We start from the raw sequence: 19647 nt of genomic DNA, 5'->3' as shown, positions 1-19647 counted from the left end.
CATTTAACCCATAATTCATGGCAGTCACATTATTCGAGATTTTCTGTGCTTCTCTTGCGTCTATTACTAATTCTCTAGTTACTTGCATTCTACCCAGCTTGAGATGTGTACAGCAGAAAACCCCCACTTTTAGGAAGCCACACAAAAATAGTACAAAGAGACCAATAAAATGGGAAACAATGACAGGCACAGTCTGGTCACCCATCAGGGGGATCCAGGAAAATAAGTCTATAAAACAGGTCTGCTCAGGGGCACCTCCCTCCTTCTTCATGTCAGCTTGTAGATCATACAGTTGGTGAATGGCAAGAGTCAGTGTCCCATTATCTAGGTAGTTTCAGGGGAAAAAAGTGCAGCAGGATGCACCGATTTTGTCACACACCCCACCCTCTATCGCGGTCATTAAGTCCAACACATACTGATGTTGCATCACCATGAGGTGGATGGCTCTTATTTCTTCCTCGATAGCATTTAGGCTGAGTTAACATTATTGATCATTTTAAGTAGATCCCACCTAGTTATTTGTAACCAGCAAGTGTTCTCCTTCATTTGCAAGGTGAATAAGGGTATAGACCCTCCCGCGCTTACTCGAGTGCCAGGAAACAGTCTGAATTCTTCCAGAATATGAGCCCAGCCAAAGTAATCAGTAGTTCTTTTTTCTCTAGCATGATGCAAAAGAGTTAATTTATTCTATAGTGGATGTTGGTACAACTCAGACAGATATTCTCCAGGGATGACCAGGGTTGGGGTGTGTATGGTTACAAGAGTGGGGAGGCCCGCAAGCCGGGGACGAGCTGGGTGCAGGCAAACTGCCCACATTGTCTGTAGGTGTCCATCAACATGGAGGTGCCCCATTGCATATCTGGTACATGCAGTATTGCTTCACAATGTTCGCTGGTGCTAACCAGTATCGTTCCTTTGCCTCTGAACAAAAGGAATACAGTGTAAGTTAAGTTTCGTTACATTTTCCCTGGTATCATCAAGGTAAATGGCCCTGCACTGGATCTTCATGTCTGGGGTCCATTTGTTACTGATGATTACTGCCCCGATAACACTAAGGGCCACCCTGGGACCACAGACAAGGCAGAGACCATAAACAGAGGTGGGAGCGGATATGTTTGTGCATTGGTGCAGTGGTCTTGCTACCTCCGAGAACCTCTTCAATGGAAAATATCAGGCCAAACAGTATCCTTCCCTATTGTGCCTCGCCTTCCCATCCTGTCTAGGTCTGTATAAATGTCACTGGGTTCGGAAAAAAGATTTAGTGCTGTGTGGAAATGTTTACCACTGCTCAATGGGGTTCAGCTCTACTGGGTTGTATGTATCTTGGCACTAATCCTATATAGGTACAGGTGGATGAGACATTTTGTTTTCTCTGAGGCTATTTCTTGGGATAAGTAAAGTCTGTCTGTGACAACGGCATGGGGTATTAGTGAGCATACATAGCATGACTTAGCCAATGTCTGGGTGCCCACAGTGGTCATATGCTGGTACCATGTGTTGTGAAAGGGTGTGTAGCGTGTGTAGAATACTAGTGATTGGTTCAGTGTAAGTATAAGTGAGGTGAGTGCCGTCCATATGCAAGCGCTCTAGAAATGTCAAGGTGGGCTTCATGTGACTAGGCAGATTTTACGCTAAAGATGGATGTGACCACACCCATGCTAAGCAAATGATGTACAGAGATGCAATATTACGTACATTTTGAAACATTTCTGGCGTCCGGGGATGTATTTGTTTACCACAGTGTAAAGAGTCTGTTTTTAAAAATGTGTCCATAAAAAACAGTCCAATTTACAGTTCATGGAGGATTTGAATAGAAAGAATTCAGCCGTACGTCGGAGACGTGGACCCAGGCCTCTATTCCTTCCACCTTATGGGTGATAGGTGTTGCGAATTTTGTTTGGTAGGCCCTTCTACTTGGCTTTCTTCCATTTCCTCACGAAGTTGCAGATATATACTTACTGCCTGGGCTGTGGTGTTTGGTAGGGCAGCTTGACAGTGGTGCACTTGGAGCTCCAGTGGTGGACCTGATTAGATAGGAACTTGGCAGTTTTTGTTAATTCAGAAAGATACTCATACAGTTTGTGCACTAGTGCCTGAGAGCTCACCTCAGCGCTCAGTTTGGTCTGTGTTTGTGGGATTGGTCTTCCCATCAACTTGCATGTTACTATCTGATGGGGTGTAAGGAGGTGATCGCTGGTAGGTGTGTTCCTCAGTGCACACAATACTAGAGGTAGACAGGCAAGCCACTTTTTGTTAAGGCTGGCACAAATTTAGCAAATCTTGTTTTTCAGCAAGCTGTTAAGTCTCTTAACTCTGGTGTTGCTTTGGGGATGATAAATTGAGGCCAGTTTGTGCGAGATGGTATTTAGACAAAATATCGAGTTGGAACTGTCAACCTACAGAAATATTGAGTTGTGAATATCGTGACACACAAATATCGACAGCAAGAACATCATGGTCAAGAATATCGACTTTAAGGTAAGAAATATAATTTAAAAAAATATAGAAGTCATTAATATCATTTGCAAAAAATATAGTTGTTTAAAATATCGATTTTTTAATTTGTGTTATATATTTTAGTGTATATTTTAAATGTATGTGATGTATTTTTACAAGTATTGATTATGTTTTTTAATATATGTGTTACATTTTTTTGTAGTTCTCAATTATATTTTAAGTAAATTTTGCGTTTTTTAGTTTTGTAGTGAGATCTGGATTTATGGGGGAATAGGGTGGGAACTAATTTAATTATTATAAATTAATGATTATTTGTACCGGAACTTGCTGACTATAGAGCGGAATTTTTAGCAGTCTGGGGGCAACTCAAGAACAAAAATATACCCTGGCTATCCCACATTAAGGTTCTGCTTTACCAAATTGGCTTGCCCCAATTGTGGGAGTCCCCGGGGGAGAGCTGTCCTAGGTTCCAGAGGTCAGAACTGTTGGCTATCTTGAGAAATCACAGCCTCAACTCGCTACACAGCTCGTCAACTCTGGGCAGGCTAACAACTGAATTCCTGCAGGTGAAAACTGAGCCCAAGAAGGAGGAATTCTTAGATCTAGTGCAGCCTCCTATTGCGAGAAAACTATATATCCAACTGAGGCATGGCTGCTTGCCCATCAGGGCGCTGACCTCTAAATGGACTATCTCAAATGAGGGAACCTGCCCAGCCTGCAATAACAGCACAGAAGATATCCTCCATGTCCTGTTCTTCTGCCCTGGGTATAGCAATGTACGGAAATGCTGGTTGGCTCCACTGTGCAGAAACTTGGGACTTAGACAATGTGCACAGGCTTGCAGAATTTTAACATATGATACCTCACCTCCCACTGTGTTTGCTGTTTCCCGCTTCTTACATGGCATGTGGCGTAGAAGGGCCACCTTTCTGATAAGGACCTAATTGGAGCAACCCCCTCTATTATTCCTTTTTCCCCTTATTCCCCCTTCTTTGATAACTTTTGACTAACTTTTTGTTTAATAACTTTTTAACCGATCGTATTTATAGATTTTATCACCGTGCTTGTATGTATTTTATCTGCACTTTTATGGTCAATGACCGAAATAAAGTTATCAAATGAAATGATTATTTTTGATTTATTAATATTTATTTATTTGAGATTGTATAGTGTTAATTGTAGTTTTATGTGTGCATTTTATGCATGGGTTGTGGGGTTTATCAGGTATAAGGTGGTAAGTAATTTATGTTTAATTAATTATTCATTGGTTGTTAATTCATTAATTGGTAAATAATTATGTTAAATGTGTAAAACAAATTAGCTGCGGATTGTGGGGTTTATAGGGTATAAGTTTGGAAGTAATTTATGTTTAATTAATTCATATTAATTAATTAATTGGTAATTAATTATGGTAAATGAGCAATTTCTTTTTAGGTGTGGGGTTTATAGGGGTAAAGGGTGGAAAGTGATTTATTTTTGATTCAGTAATATTTAGTTGATTAAATAAATGATAATTAATGTTGTTAATTGTTTAATTATATTTTTTGGAGGTTTGGGTTTATAAAGGTAAAAGGTGGGAAGTTATTTACTGTTAATTAATTACTAATTATTTGTTAATTAATAATGATTAATTGATTGAAAATTAAATATGGAAATTGTGTAATCAATTTTAGGTGCATGTTGTAGGGTTTATCGGGTAAATGTGGGAAGTAAAAGCGGCTATAATGCGCTTCATAATATGCCCTTCTAAATTCCCATAGAAGCCCAGGTCACACCAGAACCTGGGCCTCTATGGGAATTCACAAGGGCATATTATCAAACCCTTATCGCCACTTTAGCGGCTGTTTCCTGCTGCTAAAGCGGCGATAATGTTATTGCTGTTTCTTCATAATGTTGCCCATAATCTCTGACCTCATGTGTTTCATTTTAAGGACTTGCTGAACCACACTCTTTCTCGCGGACCCCAGCGTCCTAGACAAACGGGTGACGGGAGGGTAAACACTAAGGACTGGTTGCAGTAGGGACTCCAGGATCCTAGACAAACGGGTGACAGGAGGGTAAACACTAAGGGGTCGATTCCGATTCGGGAAAAAAAACGTCCGTACGATTTGTATCCGGAGCCCTCTCCGTACGAATCATACCCGTCCGTCCGAGTCGCGAAGTACGATCCGTATTCCGTGAATCCGTCCGAATCGTTGTGATCCGTACGTATTGCAAGGCTGAAACCGTGAACCGTACGACTCGTACACATACCGTACGACTCGTACACATGCCGTACGACCCGACGAGTACGATACGGACCGGGGTATGAGGACGCGATTTGTACGGTCCACGTCAGGTAAGGGCGAGTCATACGGAAAAGCACACAAACACATACACACTGTACGGTCCGTACCCCCCATAAGCGCAGGGGTACGCACCGTACCCCGGCGATCATGGGGTGTACGAGCCGTACCCCCATTGTACGATCGGTGTACGAGCCGTATCCCCATTGTACGATCGGTGTACGAGCCGTACCCCATGTACGATTGGTGTACGAGCCGTACCCCATGTACGATAGGTGTACGAGCCGTACCCCATGTACGATCGGTATACGAGCCGTACCCCATGTACGATCAGTGTACGAGCCGTACCCCATGTACGATCGGTGTACAAGCCGTACACCCATCGTACAATGGGGTACGGCTCGTACACCGATCGTACATGGGGTACGGCTCGTACACCGATCGTACATGGGGTACGGCTCATACACCGATCGTACAATGGGGGTACGGCTCGTACACCAATCGTAAAATGGGGGTACGGCTCGTACACCAATCATACAATGGGGGTATGGCTCGTACACCCCATGATCGCAGGGGTACGGTGCGTACCCCTGCGATCATGGGGGGTATGCACCGTACCCGGGGGGCAGTTCCGTTCCTGTTTCGGCGCAAACTCTGCTTTTACGGCTGTTTTCAGCTCCCGTAGAAAAAGGGTCGTACGGTGCGTACCCGACACGTATCGTACTTGCTGGGTCGTAAAAACCAGCCGCGAACTGTACAGATGTCGCGTACAGCGGGTTCCGAGGGAGAATCGTACGGAGATTAGAGTCGTACGGTGTCTTGTACGACTCGTACGGAGTACGGCTCCTGGTACGAATCGTACTTCGTCGTACGTACGGGACGTTTACAGGTACGATTCGTACAGGGAAAAAACGCTCCGTACGACGATTCGGAACGCTTTTTACCGGATCGGAATCGACCCCAAAGGGTTGGGTTCAGTAGGCCGACGCTCTATCTCCTCCTCCCTCTCCTATTTTGACTCTCCCTCCCCTTCTCCCTTTCACCCACTCCCCCTCCCTTCCATTCTCACTATCATCCTTTCATTCGGACTACCTTTCTTTACCTCTTCCACATAGCACACATACTTATGTTTCATTTTTGTCTTGCAGGTTTCCTAAGCTGCTACCACTGGAGTCCAACCCACATTTTTTTACTCATACTGTTTCTTCAATTAAAGTTGCATTTCTATTTATTCTGTTTTAATAAAGGTTACCTTTTTTCAAATAAATAACTGAGTGTATAGGTCTTTTTTTGACAACACTTGTCTAATATTTATTGTGAAAATCATCTGTTTATAGGAGATTTTAAGGACAAACTTATCTAATATTAGAATGCAACTACCAAACATAATATAACTGACTATTAGACAAATGAAGCCTGGGTAATTGTACAACTGCAAGAGTTCTATGAGTATCACTTTATAACACCATGAGTACTGTCCGTGTGATTACAGAACAAATAAGGCACTACCTAGGACCACCGAGGCTTCGGGGACTGCCGAGGCCCACCTTGCATATTTAAATAAAGCCCCGGAGTGTGGCGATCCCCGTACTTCAGTTGGCCTCGAGCCCCCCCGAACAATTAGTAAACAATACCCGGGAAGGTGGCGGTCCCCTAGGCTGCAAAACATCTCTGTGCCTAATTTACATGTGACATTAAGATCTCCAGTCCTACAAAGACCCCGCAACATAATAATTGGATTGGCCATGGAAAATTACCCACCAGGAGCCTCATTTAAAAGAACAGGTGAGACCCTGTTTTTTTTTTGTTTTTTGTTTTTTTCTCTCCATTTTTACCATCAGCATCCTCTCTATTAAAGCGATACAAGGTTTTCCTCCTCTCACTTCAAGTAGTCAAACAAGTATTTGCTATCAAAGGGTGGAAGCCATGCACCAGCCCTCTGATAGCAAACACAAATGTCCCGCAAATGCATACCCCAGGCCATTGTATGCCCTGCGCCCTCCCTAAGACCATGATGCATTTGTTAGTATAAACGTATACTAATACTACTTACACACGTGTAGTACAGCGACTAGATGTAATGAAGAAACAGAGGAAGTTCAAAATATAAATCCTACCAGAAGTCAGATGACAATTCAATGAACCGACGACCCGGGCATGAGTAGAAACAGCTACACGAAGAAAACGGGTCTTCAGCACAATGCAAGCAAATTTGAAATATTGCTGAGTGGTGCTTTTTTTTTACCTTCTCCTGCTCATCGCCAAATTTATGTAGTGAAGAGGCAGACACCAGTAGATCCAATAAGTAGATTTATTACAAGAAAACAAGACACCTGAAACAACCACCAACAGCAGCAGACAGTAAGGCAACTGTCTTCTCCAGCACTGTGTACAAACTCCGCAAAGTTCCCCTTATGACAGCCCTACATTCTAATATTACATACGTACATTCTATTAGAATTACATACTAATATTCTACTATGACTTACATTGGAATACTACACAGAGCACATGACTTTACAGCAATGAGCTCATTGGTTTCATCCACGAGTCTTGATTACGGTAGGGGTAAGTATTTCGCTTCCTACTCCCTATATTGTATAAACGTAAACTAACCCTTCTTCCACAGGTATGCTACAGCGCCCACAGCAAAACACTTTACAGCAATGAGGCTCACGGTTTAATCCCCAAGTCTTCACACCAGTAGGGGTGAGTAGTTCGCATCCCACTCCCTATATACTATAAACGCATACTAACACTACTTACACACTTATACTACAGCGGCTAGTAACCTACAGCATCCAGAGCCCACCATTTTACAACAATCAGCTCGGTTTGATCCCCGAGTTTTCACACCAGTAACGCATGTTACCGGTCAGTAGTACGCTTCCCACTCCCTGTATGCTATAAACGCCTACTAACACTACTTACACACATTACTACAGCACCCAGAGGCCCTCCTTTTACCGCAATCACCTGGATTTCATCCCCAAGTCTTCATACCGGTAGGCGTAACTACTTCGCTTCCTGCTTCCGATATACTATCAACACACAGCAGCAGTCACTATTTCACTTCCCACTCCCTGTATGGTATAAACGCCTACTAACACTACTTGCACACGTATGCTGCAAACACCAGACCACATCACTTTACAGCAATGACCTCACGGTTTAGACTCTCGGTTTCAAACCCGAGTGTACCACCATATCATATCAGCACCATGCCTTTCTGAGCAACACCGCACATTCAGACCGATAACAGTGATAACTACCTACTTGCAACCGCCAGTAGGTAATAAAGAACAAATTAGAAAAGTTCCTTGATTCTTTTAGCTTTCAAAACTTCTCACTATTACTGTCTTTCTAATTTTCCATATAAACAATTTTTTTAATATTCAAGTACATATAGAAGTCAGAAATGCAATGTATTCTATCAACACACTCTAAAACATTCTACAACACGTGGAGGTTAAACGTACATCAATTTTTTTAAACCTAACGATATTTTTTTGCAACATTTTCTCGAACATTTAACGGCACGTGCAGGTTAAAAGTTCACGATTGTTTTAAGTTTGAACAGTGCCTTACAAATGCAAGTAGCAGGTGTGGTTGAGTTGACCAAAATTTTATCCTATAATGTGTAATCCACGTGCAAACAGCTTTTTTTTAACCAATCACAAAGATGCTTTTCTACAAAACGAATGTGCACCCTACTTTTAAAGAACAATGCTTTTCATCTCCCAATCAGGTACCGTTTTGTATGCGAAAAGAAACTAGTTCCCCATCTTTAAACATGTCTCTTATTCTACGAAGGAACTGCATGAGCTACAGACATCTTTCCATACCTTCCAGCCATACCTTCAAAATGCTAGTGTGGATCGTAGGACATAGCTATGTTTTCTGGTGCAAGAGGTATGCAGAACAGAGACGTATTGACTTAGACCTCGGTTTACAAAATGTGGATATTAAATTGTTTGGACAGAGGATTGAAGTGGCACCAATTGTTGCCTTTGGTTAAAACCTGTTTGCATCTCCAACACCCTGACCTCATGATTGTGCACTGTGGTGGAAATGACCTAGGCACATTGACTGGGGTAGGTTTGGAAATGCTTATAAAGGACACCTTTGGACACTTGATGTTACTTTTGCCTCAAACTGTCTTTGTATATTCCAATATATGCCAAAGACAGAAGTGGAAATTGTCCAAACAATTTTGTCCTCAGATTGAAAAATCTCGGAAAAAAAGTCAACAAAGCTGTTTCTGCATACCTCAAAGAGCACACAATGGGGTCCATATACAACAACAATATACGTTTTGATATGACGGATATATAAAGAAGTGAAGGTGTACACTTCACAAATCAGGGAAATCGAGTTTTCCTGAATAACTTGAAGCTGTGCATCAGCACCTATATGTAGCTCCAACTAATGAATACAAGGGCTCTTTTTAGAGCCACCCTATAACTTACAACTTAAGCCCACTATTTTAGGGCCAGAAAACAGCAACTCCCGGACCCTCACCAACATTTATTCTCCAGACAGCTGTGGCGCAGCGGGCAGACCATCTCACTTTGCAGCACAGACCTCTCGCTTTGATTCCCAGCTCTAATCACCCATAAAGGTGAGTAGTTGGCACTTTACAAATACCGTATTGATTTACCTTTGCACTTCCTATACAACACCACCTAAGCACCATATACAAGTTGAACACGTGTGGCACAGCGCCCAGAGCACATGACTTCACAGTAAACCACACACAGTTTAGGCTCACGGTTTCATCCTTGACTACAGCAGCAGCTCAATTTAACAGCATGACACTCTAGGCAATACCTCACTTAATTTCTGTACCCCGCACTTTCAGACCGGTAGGGGTCAGTGGTTCAGCGACTTTACCTCAAGTACATCAGCTTCTCAGCCTATGCCCCCAGCGCCATCACACCCGTAGGAGTGAGTAGTTAGCACTTCACACATATCGAATTGATTTGATACACGCAAATTTACCTACACACTCCCTCTATAACGCCCCTAAGCACCATACACAAGCTACAATGTTCAAAACAGAAGTTCATCCAAGTAGCTATAACTACATGCTGACACTACTTGGACAGATGTGGCAAAAAGGCCAGAGCACTTGACTTCACAACATATGACACGCAGATTGGGCTCATGCTTTAATCCCTGAGTCCAGCAGCAGCTCAGCTTAGCAGCATGAGACTCTAAACAGTACCTCACATATTTTCCGTACCCCAGGACTTTCAGACCAGTATGGGTCAGTAGTTCATCCTAGTAGTTATAAACACATGCTGACACTACTTCCACAACTGTAGTGCAGCTGCCACGGCACATGACTTCACAGCATAAGACACAAACTTTGGGCTCATGCTTTAATCCCCGAGTCCCGCACCAGCTCACCTTACCAGCATCAGACTCTAGGCAATACCTTACTTAATTTCCATAGCCCAGCACTTTCACACCGCTAGGGGTGAATACTTCACTTTGCACCCCCTCTATAGCACACCCTAAACACCCCACAGAGGTTACAGTGCTCCTACCCTTCTCTTTCCCACTTTTTTCACCCTTTTTTCCCCTTACTCATTTCAACGGAATCACAAAATGGCGGCCTATACGTCCTAGTTGCAACCGCTCGCACCGCTTGCAGCCAATGAACAGCAAGCTTGTGCTCGTAACGCCTCAGCCAATTAGATGGAAGAATTCCCAAAAATCGATATCTGTAAATTTTGATATTTCTCAAAAACTACTTAACAAATTTACACCAAATAAACAAAAGCGTGCTTTCTAGGCCAAGACCCTTCTCCCTGCCAAATGTGGGGTAATTCCGTTCACCCGTTCGACCTGTAGCCTTGTCTAAAGTTTCCTATTGAAATTAACATTGAGAAAACATGTTTTGCCCCCCCCCAGTTTTCTCGCCCCCCCCCTTGACTAATCACCCCCAAACTTTCAACATAGGAGCCGATATCAACAAAGATTTAGTTTTGAAACTTTTGCGAAGATTCGTTAATTGGCGCCAAAGTTATGGGGAATAGAATGTTGCCATTTTCCTATTGTTACTAGGTCCTAACTAACCCTGGGCAAAGCACTACCCTACGATTGCACAGTGCCGGATGCTTGTTCCCACTGTGCAATCACTGAAAGCGACATCATGCACAGTGCGAACATGGTACTACGCAGTTCGCGTAGTGCTACATGTAGCTCGCGTAGTGGGAAGTGCACTTTGCGTAGCTACGCGTAGCGCTACTTCATGAACTATGCTCACCCTTATTCCTAACTATAACTACCTACTGGTGACCGGCAGTAGTAATGTATATATATATATATATATATACATGGAAAACTCCTCTCAAGTGAAAGAAGCAGAAGCCTCGGCGGGGATTAAAAGGCAGCTCCGTTTATTACAAATGATTGGCGAATGCATTTCGGCCGGTTTGGCTTTCGTCAGCGCCTGCGGTGGATGTAAACAAACCCCCACGTTCTGCAGTTCAAATGAGCCCAACCGCACTATGATAGGTGCAAATGTCCGCTCCGCCCTTCAGCACTAATTAACTCAGTTCAGCTGGTCACAGAAAATCTCAGGACTCAGTTTTCCAGGATGCAGCAGTGGCTCCCAGGTGAGTGATGCTCAGGGTCGTTCTCGGTGTAATCCAAGAAAATAGCTGGGGGTTGGGCACTCTGCATAGCGTTCTGGAACCCCGCAATTTGTGGTGCTGCCTCGGGTCCCCTTAACCTCATCAGCCATAGGTCAGAGTTAAAGATAAACGGGGGCAGGAGGACAGTGCATCCCGTCCAAGTTGAGGCATGATATATATATATCCAACCGAAATTGCTCACACAATTGAAGACCCCACTCACAACGTTGCTTTTTGACGTCTTTATTCGTCCGGCAGTGGCAAGCTGACACCAGTTTCCATCACGATTTTTGCAGCCATTATCGCCATACGCGTTTCGGGGAGGGTTTCCCCTTGATCACCGGCTTGGCTATGGGGCATGAAAACAGCTCACAGATGTTCGCAGGTGATTTGTAGTTCATCGCTCCGCCCTCACGGGCGTGTCTGCACTTGGCATTCTGGATGCCGTAGTCTTTACTCAAACCAAAGTGGCATTGCAGTCCCCCATCCTCCAACATTAATTTCCAGTTAGGTCGCTATTGGGACTGGAATGACTCCCTACCTTCTTTGCGCCGAGACGAACTGTCACCTTGTTCCTGGTGTGTGCCCCATCACTAGAGACACACAGACCCGCTCTCTATGCGGTGGGGAGTCCTCATGACCAGAGCAGGCCACTTAATATCCATCTGAAATTGCTCACACAATTGAAGACCCCACTCACAACGTTGCTTTTTGACATCTTTATTCGTACGGCAGTGGCAAGCTGACACCAGTTCCCATCACACTTTTTGCAGCCATTATCACCATACGCGTTTCGGGGAGGGTTTCCCCTTGATCACCGGCTTGGCTATGGGGCAGGAAAATGTAAATGTAAATGTAAATGTAGGCGTATTTATAAAGCGCACTGATACTCAGGAGTGTCCTGGCGCTGTACTCCTACCGCTAGGGAACCTGTCCTGGCTTTTCCCCGTGAAATGTCCACTCCTGGGCATCCCCGGGGTGCAACCAGGCATCCCCAGCGCTGTAGGGGGCCCTGGTGGAGACTAAGCAAGCTATTGCCCAGAGTTGCAGCGTGGGACTCGTGCTCAGAGTAGGCACCGAGGCGAGAAATCAGGTCCGAGGAATTATGAGCCCAAGAACCGCCGAGATCACCGAGATCAGCCGAGGCGGGATTTGAACCCTGGTCCCGGGCCAGGCCTCTACACCAGGGACTGCCGCTCTAAGCAGTGAGCCACACTTCTCCAAGAGCATCAAGTTCCCACTGGAGTCTGCGTCGTCTGAACATGAAGATTTGCAATTTTATTAATAAACCTCACCGAAATCTGAACCTTTCGCAGAAGCCAAAAGGCGTGTGATGGTTGTGGCTGTTCCACTCCAAGGCTGACCTGGTCTGTATGTTTCGCGTGAAATCTGATGCCATTTGTTGTCTGGAGGTGCATGTTGCAGCATCTCTATGTGATTGTCACCATATTTGTGCCTGTGATCACAGATGTTCGCAGGTGATTTGTAGTTCATCGCTCCGCCCTCAAGGGCGTGTCTGCACTTGGAATTCTGGATGCCGTAGTCTTTACTCAAACCAAAGTGGCATTGCTGTCCCCCATCCTCCAACATTAATTTCCAGTTAGGTCGCTTTTGGGACTGGAATGACTCGCTACATTCTTTGCGCCGAGACAAACTGTCACGTTGTTCCTGGTGTGTGCCCCATCACTAGAGACACACGGACCCGCTCTCTATGCGGTGGGGAGTCCTCGTGACCAGAGCAGGCCACTTAATATCTGTTCCGCCTGCCAACCAGCCCGACACCGCAGGAGTGAAGAATGTCCCAATCCCCTACCCCCACCGTAGCTCTCCAACACCCACAAGTATAACTCCAGGTGATGGAAAACCACGACGTAGGGAGAGGGTGGGTAAACAAAACAGGGAAACTCAAGGTCTTGGGTAATGCGGCGTGTCTCCTCAGATCCCCCAGCAGCAGACCACTCGACCCCAGCCGGGACCTTAAAGACAAAAAGGGGAACAAGATTACACACACCAAACCCACCTACTGTGTACCAAGTACGCACACGAACCTACCAACTTCCCCGCTTACCCTGGTCTCTGCTCAGGAGTAGCTTTACCAAACACCGGGGGAAAACGTTTACCGGTATCAAGGCTCCGCCCGGTAACCCAGACCAGCCACACCCTCTAGGCAGAATATTGAGAGTAGCTAAAAGGGGAAGTGGCGTAAACAGGATAAGGGCAAGGTAGGGGCCAGGAAGGGGGAAAAAAGGTGTCCACAAGAATAGAAGAACACCCAAAAAAAAACCTTGGATTTAAAAACACGAAGGTGGCACAAAAAACGGCCGTTGTTCAGCCCCTTCGTAAAACCACCCAAATGGAGCACAACGAGGCGGTTGACTACAAAAACCCAGGAAGTAAAAAGAGACGCCTAGCACTTAATGGAACACGCAGCCGCGTGATCGCTGGCGTCTCTAGTTAACAAAAGGTCCCAACTGACTACAAGAAAAGCAAAAAAAAAGGGGTGGGAAAAGAAACAGATAAGGGAGGGAGGGCAAAAAAGGAGAATCAGGAAACAGCCCTTCAGAGGACAACAGCCGTAGACCTCTCTCAGGAAAGAGCAAGGGAAGAAAACAGGAACAGGAAATCCCAGGGCAAGGGACCATCAAAGAAACCAAGCACCGGTTTCCTGGAGGCAGGCCCTTTTAAAGCAACCCCAAGGGAGCGTCCATAAATTCATGCATGCACTTGGTACACAGGGAAAGACCGGAGGACGGGAAACTAGACAGAAGGCACCCGCTGCCCCTGAATCCCAACAATATCCAACCGAAATTGCTCACACAATTGACGACCCCACTCACAACGTTGCTTTTTGACGTCTTTATTCGTCCGGCAGTGGCAAGCTGACACCAGTTTCTATCACGATTTTTGCAGCCATTATCGCCATACGCGTTTCGGGGAGGGTTTCCCCTTGATCACCGGCTTGGCTATGGGGCAGGAAAACAGCTCACAGATGCTCGCAGGTGATTTGTAGTTCATCGCTCCGCCCTCACAGGCGTTTCTGCACTTGGCATTCTGGATGCCGTAGTCTTTACTCAAACCAAAGTGGCATTGCTGTCCCCCATCCTCCAACATTAATTTCCAGTTAGGTCGCTATTGGGACTGGAATGACTCGCTACCTTCTTTGCGCTGAGACGAACTGTCACGTTGTTCCTGGTGTGTGCCCCATCACTAGAGACACACGGACCCGCTCTCTATGCGGTGGGGAGTCCTCGTGACCAGAGCAGGCCACTTAATATCCAACCGAAATTACTCACACAATTGAAGACCCCACTCACAACGTTGCTTTTTGACGTCTTTATTCGTCCGGCAGTGGCAAGCTGACACCAGTTTCCGTCACAAATAAAGGTTTAAATAAAGGAATAAAGGTTTTTGGAAGTACGTTGGTGTGGCCGGTTTCATGCTGCTGAGGGCCGCGCATGTGCTTTGTCTGGTTTTACGAGGTGTCTGACACACCTGGACCGGCCCCAACTCGGAAGGCTGTGGCGCTTTACTTGTCAGAGATATATATATATATATATATATATATATATATATGAAACAAACGCCATTCTTTCCCACAGTCGAAGAGAATAACGAGAGTGAGCCCAGATTTAGTGCTGATATTTTCGGTGATTTATTCAAATATTCCACCAGCCATCCGCCATAAATATATATATATATACTTATCCAGCCTCCATTTGTCCGCAGGGAGCAGGTACCCCTTCCAGGGCGGTCAGGGCGCAGGGGGCGGGCAACCTCCTTATACATCCAACAAAACTCCCATTCTGACGAAAAGAAGTACGCCTGACCAGACCTCCAGTAGTAACTTGCACTTTTATTTTCTCTTAAAACAGCGGAGTAAAAAAGCCCTGACGCATTTCGGGGCTTTGCATAGCCCCTTCCTCATAGGAAGACAATACGAAGTGCACTGTGATGCTTGTCATGGCGCCATTAGCTGCATGCTCTTAATTTGAATGTTCCCAGTGGGCGTCTCAAGTGAGCAAAAAATTGATGAAAGGCAAATGCGTTTTACCTTTCCCTTGCCTCGCAGATAATAGGCAAGGGAAAGGTGAAGCGCATTTGCCTTTCATCAGTGATCCCACTGTGGAGAAACAGCGCTTAACTACAGGTACCAGCATGCTTGACATTTTTTATTGTGTTGTGTTTTCACTTTATTATTGTTTGTGTGCTGCATAAATTCCTTATATGTTGATCTTAAATTAAGCCTATTTTGTGACAAGCTAGAGGATTAAGCACAGGTTGATTTAGTGACTTTAGTGGTTTACACTGGCAGATTATGGCTGTTGCTTGAGCAGGGTAACACCTTACTCAACCAGCAACCCAATTTCTAACACTCGCCAGGAGCTTCACTGTATAAGGCCAATTCCAATGTGGAGGGACTGGAGTCCGTCCGACATTGGTCAGGATCTGGAACCAAACGACCTCTTGTCATCGATTCCAGACCTGCAAGTAGGATGGAACCAAACCCTGTTTGGTCGCAATCCTATACTTAAAAATTGGAGCATGCATTCCAAATGGAATGCATGCTTGCATCGTGAAGTGCAGAGGTGCAGTTCATACCTGCACCCAGTGGCAGGCACCCCAGGGTGCCTGCCAGCGGGTGCAGCAATCAACATCCATTCGGCAGCCTTGCACACATGGGGGCCCTGCTGGGGGCCCCCAAAGGCAGTTTCCCAATGTCTTTCTGTGTCGGAAAGGCCAGCACAGAAAGGCAGTGGGAAACTGCCATAGTACTCCCTCATCTGGAAAGAGCCGGTCGGGGCTGTACTGGAGAGTTTCCGGATGGCGGACCGGTTCTCCAGAAAACCGAGTAGGATTACTTTCCAACAGAGCCCATCGGAATGGCGCTGTCAGAAAGGAATCTGAACGGGCAAGTCCAATGATGTTAGGGTGGCTCTGACAGAGTTGGAGCCATTCCTAACTGCATCGGAATCGGCCCCTATATGTTTTAGCACATATTTTAAGTGTATATGTTATATATGTTTTGTATCATTGTTGTTAATAATTGAATTATAGTCTTTAATTTTCATTTTTTTCAATTTTTGCATTTAATTATTAATAGTAATTTTGCAGTGGGTTATGAGGTTTGCAGGGGTACAGGGTTGGAAGTTAATTAAGTATTTTTAATTAATAATTATTTGTAATCAATATTTATTATTTAATTATAATTGTGAAGTTATTATATTTTCAAGATATATTTTAGGTGTAGGCTGTTTTGTTTGTAGGAGTATAGGGTGGGCAGGTAAGTAAGTAAGTAATAATTAACTAACATTATTGATGAATTCATTGTGTATTATGAATTAGTTAATTGATAATTATGTAAATTGTGCAATTATTTTTTAAGTGATATTTTTGGTGCGTGTTGTTTTGTTTGTAGGGGTATAGGGTGGTATGTTAATTAAGCGATGATTCATTATTTATGAAATAATTGTTTATTATTAATTAGTCAATTGGTGAATAATTTGGTAAATTGCCTAATTAGTTTGTTTATGTTATTTTTTAGGCACAGGTTGTTTAGTTTGTAGCAGCGTAGGAGTTAATTAGGTAATAACCAATGTTCTATTAATTATTATTTTGTAATTACATATTACATTTTTTAATAATTATGTAAATAGTTTATTAATTTTATTTGTGGTGCAGTGTTTGTTGGGAAATAGGGTGGGAAGCAATTCAATTATATATATTTCACAAAAATGTTGATCATTGATTCACAATTATTTTATATAATACTTATTATGTTTATGGTGTTATTTTTATTTTAAATATATTTTAATTGTGTGTTATGTCCGTGCGAGCATAATGTATAAATATATATATATATTCCCTTAGTTGTCAATAAAACACATTGAGCACTAATAGAGGCCTCGGCTCTGGTTCTTCTCATTCACAGGAGTTAATCCCAGGAGGTGTGTGGTTTTATAGGGGTTGGCGACCCCGCCGAGTGCCCGCCGTCATGGGAGGCTCGGACACGCTAAAGATTGGTGACTGTATATATATATATGCAGTCACCAATCTTTAGCGTGTCCGAGCCTCCCATGACGGCGGGCACTCGGCGGGGTCGCCAACCCCTATAAAACCACACACCTCCTGGGATTAACTCCTGTGAATGAGAAGAACCAGAGCCGAGGCTATATATATATATATATATATATATATATATATATATATATATATATATTCACTGAAAAAAACATAGGTTTCAGGCCTTGTATAGTTCGGAATTAGCATATAAAAAACCTTTGAAATTCAATGAAAAAACCATAGGTTTCATGCCTTATATAGTTAGGAATTAGCATTTCAAAAACCTTTGAAATTCACTCAATAAACTATAAGTTTTAGGGGTGTTATAGTTAGCTGGACATTTCACTCCTACAAAACCATTGAAATTGCTCCTATATAGTTAGTTGGACTAACTATATTTCGCGCACCCGCAATCCACTGCTGATGATGTCATATATATTATCTCATTCATGACATGGTCAGTGACATCACTGATGACATATCAAATGACATCACTGATGACATCACTGATAACATCATCCAGTGAATGTGGTTTGCTTCGTTATTTAAATATGCATTATATATAGCAATTTGCATTGAAGAATGAGTGGATATATAAAAATAAATATTTGGATGGAGGATTTAGTAGCAATGTAATTGACTGTTTACTTTAACAATGTATAGTGTCTCACTAAATATAGTGAATAGTGACTAAACTGTGTGAATATCTGTATCATTTTGTCAGTTGTTGTGTAAACTGGTTCTCCAGTTGGTTACTAGCTATGTGAAAGTCTATTAGTTATTAATTAGTTAACTGAGTAACCTCAAGCCGCCATTCTCCTCGCTAAGGCACGGGACACGCCCACTTACGAGGCCACGCCCCCCGCGACAGGTATAAAGCGCGCTGATCACTAGCGACGCTGGATTAAACTGTGGAACCTCCTGAGGCTCAGCCGGGAGTAGAATTGCTCGTATTTCTGTTTTTAAAGCACTGAACTTGTTATTTTTAAAACCTCACTTACTTGCTCTTGGCACCAGACTCTTGGGCAGGGCTCTTAGTTCACAGCGGATTAAGCGCTGGAAAGGGAAACCTCAAGCCGCCATTCTCCTCGCTAAAGCACGGGACACGCCCACTTACGAGGCCACGCCCCCCGCGACAGGTACAAAGCGCGCTGATCACTAGCGACGCTGGATTAAACTGTGGAACCTCCTGAGGCTCAGCCGGGAGTAGAATTGCTCGTATTTCTGTTTTTAAAGCACTGAACTTGTTATTTTTAAAACCTCACTTACTTGCTCTTGGCACCAGACACTCTTGGGCAGGGCTCTTAGTTCACAGCGGATTAAGCGCTGGAAAGGGAAACCTCAAGCCGCCATTCTCCTCGCTAAGGCACGGGACACGCCCACTTACGAGGCCACGCCCCCCCCGCCTCCCCGCCTCTAATCCCTTCCATAAGCATGTGTAATCACCGGAAGCGCAGCGGACGAGCGCAGCGGGCGCGACGATTGCGCGCCGAAGGCGCGCATAAGGCAAGCTCGTCTGCGCTCGTCCGCGCCGAGACCGGGCCAAGGGCCACCCCCCCTGATCCTTCATCCCCTTATCCTGCAATCAGCTCTGTGCCAATAACTTACACTCCGGATCAACTCCTCAGCATCAATCAAACAACCAGGTACTCTCATTCATTACCAAACTTCAACTATAATGATCCTAGGTTCGGACCACTCAAGTGTCCCACTTGCACTGAGATGCCACCTATCTCTTCCCCTACACCTCCCCCTCTAGTAACAGCAGCTCTTATCAATGCAAGATCCTTACCAAAACATAAATTCGAAATCGCCGAGCTCATAGACTCACAACAGATAGATATTCTGTTCATCACCGAGACTTGGGGAGATGAGGCCTCTGGCCCCGATTTTAGAGACGCCACACCAAACGACTACTGCGTGTGTAAATTAGACAGACCTATAAGGAAGGGTGGAGGAGTCGCAATCATGTACAAAAATCACTTCAAAATATCCATCACAGATACAACCTATCCTGAATGCGAGGCTCTCCTCTTCTCAATAGGCCTATCCAGCAAAGCAACATTTAAAGGGATGTTGATCTATCGCCCTCCAGGATCCAGAGCTAAATTTCTAGCACGTCTGGATCACATAATCGAGACATCTATTGGATCCCCACAGTTCACCATCCTAGGTGATTTTAATTTTCACCTCGAAGTTTC

At 44.3% G+C, this 19647-nt stretch overlaps 1 protein-coding gene across 2 annotated transcripts in view; it reads right to left on the bottom strand.

Moving 5' to 3' along the window:
* Positions 1–19647, bottom strand: part of LOC144790978 (cytochrome P450 2J4-like) — a 287604-nt gene that overhangs the window by 8408 nt on the left and 259549 nt on the right. The window lies entirely within an intron of this gene.

This window comes from Lissotriton helveticus, chromosome 11 (genome assembly GCF_964261635.1).
Source record: "Lissotriton helveticus chromosome 11, aLisHel1.1, whole genome shotgun sequence".
NCBI classification, from domain to species: Eukaryota; Metazoa; Chordata; class Amphibia; order Caudata; family Salamandridae; genus Lissotriton; species Lissotriton helveticus.
The sequence above is the reverse complement of the archived record's forward strand: the minus strand, read 5'-3'. Positions and strand labels throughout refer to the sequence as shown.